The sequence below is a fragment of the Suricata suricatta genome, chromosome 2, assembly GCF_006229205.1.
Source record: "Suricata suricatta isolate VVHF042 chromosome 2, meerkat_22Aug2017_6uvM2_HiC, whole genome shotgun sequence".
Taxonomy (NCBI): domain Eukaryota; kingdom Metazoa; phylum Chordata; class Mammalia; order Carnivora; family Herpestidae; genus Suricata; species Suricata suricatta.
In genome coordinates, this window is record NC_043701.1 from 96,864,221 (window position 1) to 96,869,798 (window position 5,578).

At 43.0% G+C, this 5,578-nt stretch overlaps 1 long non-coding RNA gene across 1 annotated transcript; it reads right to left on the reverse strand.

Moving 5' to 3' along the window:
- Nucleotides 1-1,249: 1,249 nt before the first annotated feature.
- LOC115283622 lies at nt 1,250-5,376 on the reverse strand. The gene is made up of 3 exons (XR_003905033.1): nt 5,350-5,376; nt 1,638-1,768; nt 1,250-1,509 (listed from the first exon to the last, which is right to left on the reverse strand). It is a non-coding gene; the product is annotated as an uncharacterized LOC115283622 (long non-coding RNA).
- Nucleotides 5,377-5,578: the final 202 nt, after the last annotated feature.

Consider the following 5,578-nt stretch of genomic DNA (forward strand, 5'->3'; position numbering starts at 1 on the left):
TGACTCCCAAGAGTTTGTAACTGTCTCTTGTGCTTGCGATGCTGTTTTCCTGACCTGACCAACTGACACCCCAGTCCTGTGGATCCTAGATCTCCAGGTAACTGGAGCACAGCAGTCTTTGTCCTATGAATTCAGTGGTTAATAAGTGATTTATGACTAGAAAGTTACATAACTATAGAGATCGTTCAGATCTGCATCAGGTCTCTCTTCCCTCCCCGCCTCCCACAAGCTGTCAGTTCCTCCTTTGAGTAAGGCCCTGTCCCCCAGGCTCCCCCAAGTTCTAAGGTGTCAGATATAAGAAATGCTTCATTGGCATGTTGCTAAAACTGCCTCCATTGTGGCAGAGAAACAGACTGTCATCAGCAGCTGCAAGGAACCTAGAGGCCCTTTGTGTTTTAGAATAACTTTATTCTCATTTTACTCTGAGAAATCTCTTAGACAATGTCCAGACCCCCATCAACTTTTACACATACACAACATTTATAAGTAACCAGGCAGGGCAATGAAGCATGTTTAGTCATTTTGCATAAGAACTTCCCTTGCACAACTTCTATATATAACTCACTTGGCAACCCCCTTTTCTACCCATTGAGGCACCAGTGCAGAACATGTTCTTAGGAGTGCTCACAAGCAATTTCTGTTGTGGGCTCCTTGAGGCAATTGAAAGAAAGTTCCGGGTGTTATGTTTCCCTTACCCCTATATTCACATCGCCAATATCTCCTAGACTCGTCTCATTATTCCCACCATGCCTCCTCTGCCTGGGAAGATCTGTCTCCTTCCCCTGATCCACAGGTTCAACTCATTCCTGCCCTTGTTCTCCTCCCACGTCCTTTCCCACCTTTCCCGGCAGGAGATCCTTTGATTCCCTTAGTCATCCATGTGCACTGCGCCCTCTCCCAAGAGAGCATCCCTGAGGAACCCCATTCCACCATCATCATTCACGAAGCCTTATCAGCACATACTTACACAGGTATTGGACTATAATTACCAGTTTTCAGTGGAATCTGACAGAGTTTTAGAGTTAGAATACTATTTCTAAGATCACATTCTGTCTTTTACTGGAATGTGATCCTGGGGAAGTCCCTCCTACTTCAAGCTTCACTGTCCTCATTTGTAAAATGGAGATAGTAAAGCCTACACAAAGTGCTTGTGGAGAGAATTAATGAAGTAAAGTAATGGGAAGTGACTTTTACATTTTCGAGTGTTATACAAATGTTAATTATCATTATTGTGTTGTTTTTCCCCCATGGGCCTTCTGAGGCCACATCTTTTACTTCCTTTCTAACTCTCCCTTGGGTCACATACAGTGCCAGTAATACTGGAAGCTAATATCAGATGCAGTGTTAAGAAATAGTAAAAGGAAACTACTTACCTAATAGAATTAAGGCAAGATCATAATCATACTAAATCTACTGTAGACATTTTTCCACAGAGTGAATCTAGAATGCTCTTGACAAGGAAACGTCCTGAAAAGGGATGAAATTTATTTGCAGCCCACTCTTGCTGATCTACGATGAATGGAAGAGGGACAGCAATGAGACACATCCATTCCTCATTCTAACATGGGGCCAACATTGCTAACAAGGGACAATTGGCCTCTGAAACCCTTGTTAGTTTTCCCCCCAAAGGCTGCTACCTTGAAATAACCAGATTTTTGAAATCCTCCTTAAAGAGATCATCTTTATCTCCATGGTATGATCAGTTCCTCTTCGTCATCTGAGGCAACACTTAGTGTTTTCCATTGCTTTCTAGCTGTGTCAGATTTCCCTAGAAGACAGAAATGAAAGTGATGACTAAGAAGATTGCACTTAAAATTCAAATTTTTGACCTACACATTGATTCCCCCACCCACCCCTCCCATTCCTGTCTCCTAGACTTCCAAAGGGGGAAATTACCATTGTTATGCAGTATAAAGCCTTCAGCTTATACCATTCCAAGTAGACTTGCAATCTCTAAGCACAAATTTAGTTCATTTGGTTGAAACTATATAAAGCATGACCAAGTCAGAGAATTCAGACTTTCTTTCTATTTCCCTGACAATCTTCTGAAGAGACAGAAAGGGTTACATGCCAAAAGTGTACCAGTTAGGTCTATTTCGCCTCTGTCACTTTGAAACATTTAGGTGTTTAGTTCTCTCTGCCACCCCCAATATTGGTTCATATTCTATATTCTTGTCTTGCCCCTGAGTCCAATTATTTAAAGCACCATGGCAAATGAAAAAGAGTGAGGGGGGAAACATAACAATAATATAGAATCTTTCTTCAGGCTACCTCAACAAGCTCTTAGAAAACATTTCCCTCACAGAAACAGGATGAAATTTCTCAGTTGTTTTTATTTTTCTTCAATGACCCAGACTTGAGTAATACAGCCAGTACTTTGATGGATATCTAAGATAATTAAATGGTTATGCTGACGTGTTAATAGAGCTCATTTTCCAGTGCAGTCTGTTCCAGATATGCTCACTGAAATCAAAATCATCTAGAATTTAGCAGGCCTTTTAGCCCTCCTCTCTACCAAAAGGCAGATTTTCTAGTCTGCCAAGCTAGCAAAAAGTAGATGATTAGATGGTGCAAACTATTATTGAAGGATCTTTTGCAAAGAGGCGTGGTACCTCAGGTGTAGTACCAAACATCCTGTAGGAACTCTACACTTCCTCTATATATTTATAGAAAGCCATTCACTGGAACTACAACACTGATCAAAACTACCTCTGAACAGATGCTCCCAGTTGGTCTTAGATTGACCCATTGGCAGATAAGTGTAATAAAAGTCAGGTGATGGCAAATATACAGGGCCGGGGGCTGGGGGCAGTATAGGGGTATAGGGAAGGAGCTGCCAGACCATGTCTTAAAGGATAAGCACAAACTGGACAGGAAAAGAGAAGGAAAAAAAAAAAGGCCAATCCAGGCAGAGGGAGCAGCCAGAATAAAGAATCAAGACAATAAGAGAATGTCCTGTGCAGAGAATCAAAAAACATTTTCATCCCATGTATTTTTTATATGCAGCTACTATTTTGTGAGTCAGGCCTGCCATTTTGTTTCTCTCGTTCTGGACGCCCCCTGGAGAGGTTGGCCTGTGAAGCACTATCTCTGACTCTCACTGTGAGGTCACCTCCCTCCAGGCTCTACTGCCTTAATGGCCCTCCATCACCACTCCTAGGAAACTCAGAGGCCCAGTGACCTGGGGAGAGCTGAGGAAGGAGGTTCTCTCCCTATCATGGTCTGCTGTGATGGAGGGGTCCTCAAGTAGTGCTCGTGTCTTCCATAACATTAAAAGACAGACCTTGCAGGCTTTATCTCAGCCCACGGGCTCTCTCCAAACCAAAGGACTCAGAAATGACTCCATGGGGGTCTGCCATGGGAGTTGAGGAAATTACCGATTCTTCCTCAGAATCTCCTTTTCCCCCCACGAAGCCTAGAAGCTTTGATGTGGGGCCAAGCTCCTCGTCCCTCAGGCACTCCTCCCTCCCAGATCGTTCTTCACCCCGCCCACCCTGCCCTCTGACTTCTGACTGGCTGCCCAAGCAGTTTACCAGACAGCCCAGCTGTGCCTCAATCCTGACCGAATATACAGCTGAGGCCAGAGCGGGGGTCCTTTCTACTGCATTTCTTTTACTATAAGCACAAATGAGAAAGTAAATCTCCAAATTAGAAACTGTTAACAGCAGATGCCTCTGGAGAGAGAAACAGAGCATCTGGGGGGCAGGGTGGAGGGAGACTGACTTTTTACACACTCTTCAGGGGTTATGTTGTGCTGTGCCTTTGGATTGCCTATTTAAGAACTATACTTTTATAAAGTTAGTTTAGAAAGAAAAGTAACTTTCTTGAGACCCAGAAACGTTTGAAAATACAGTACTAAGGCCTTTCCTATGTTCTAAAATGGCTCAATAATCTTACAGGTAAAAAGTTAGTAGGTTAAAAAAAAATGTGGTGATTAAGAAGAGAGACCTCAGACAATAAACTTGTCTTGAGACTTTAATAATTAAGTTTAATCTCTCTGTGCCTCAGTTTCCATGTCTGTAAAATGGGGATAATTATAGTATCTATCTCACAGACTTATTGTGAGCTTAAATGAACTAATATATATGAAGAACTTGGTGTTTGCCACACAGAGCATGTGGTTGCCAACAATCATCCTTAAAAGTTGCTGTTCACCTCTGTCACCTTCTGCTACAGCGTGTGGTAAGAAAATGTCCAGGTGAGTAAAGCACACCTCTGAGAAGTATTAAAAATGAAATCTGAGTGCTTTCAAAGCCCTTGTCACACTTTGTTATCTGTCTCCAGCCTGCGGGAAAAACTCTTTTATGTGAGTCACTTCTATTTCCTCGGCCTTCAATAGCCTCCCAGTATAAAACCTGAGTCAGAGACCCAAGTTCAAGCTCTTGTTCCTCCACTAACCTGATGTGTCTTGGACAAACCACAAGGCCTCTATCTTAATTTCTTCACAGGAGTACCATAGGGCCAAGCAAGCTACTGCCTTTGGGCTTTGTACCTGCCCAAACTCTGCACACGAGATGTAGTTATTTCAAAAATACACAAGTGATGACCTATTAAACAGAATAGTCAAGTTCAATAGAACAAATGTCCTTCTGGGAAGTGGAACTACTCAGAAGATTCCACACTGCCATGAGAAAAGTTTACTTTTTGGTAAAAACTCTGTGATGATTGAATCAACTGCTGAAGGAATAGCCCCCTCCCAGAATGCTCTCCTGGTGGGGTTGCTGGTACCCCCTCTGCCACCACCACCTCAGAGCACACAAGTCCTGAAGCTCTGAACAGTTCCTTTTCTCTTCCAGATGCTTTCTCTGGGATCCACACTCTGGGTCCTTTTGGCTTCTCTGCAATAACCTGTCTCCTTTCACATCCAAGGCATTAAAACATACTATAGATTCCTATAGTTCAAACGACAGTTACCTGTAATCAGTTCAAAAAATCTCGGAGAACCAAGTCACCAGTTCTGTGACTCTCTAGGTCACAGCTTCCTTTGCTAGGAAAATGGTATTTTGGATTCTAAGAGTCAACATGAGCTTGGCACAAGTGTAAACTTAGTTTCCACTGTTTCCTAACTCTCCATCCCTTCTGGTTAGTTCCATAAACCTCCACCCGCTGGCCCAGGCTGAAATCCACCCAATAGCTGTGTCTTGTTTTGAAGGAGGTAGGTCCTGGCATGTTTTTGTTCTCAGGGGTGAAATGCTGCTCTCTTCCTTCCTGGCCCACCCGCCAGGTTCTCACACAGCTGTTGGCTTAGTAAATTCTTCCTTAGTGAAGAGACAAAGGAAAGAATGCATGGATAAATGGATTAACTTGTTCATTCTTTCAACAAGTATTTACTGAGTGTCTATTATATACCAGAGAGAGCAGTTCTGTAAGAATGTGATCCTACTGTTGGGTGGAAGTGGAGGTGAAGGGCAGGGTAGGCTTCCCCAAAGGAAGGAAGATCTGGCTGAGACCTGAAGGAAAAGCAGGAGGTAACTCTACAGGAGCATCTGCGGGACCAAAGGCCTGCAGCTGTAAAGAAGAAAGAAATTAATGAATGAATAAAGGAATGAGTGAATGAATGAATGAACTAGCAGACCAG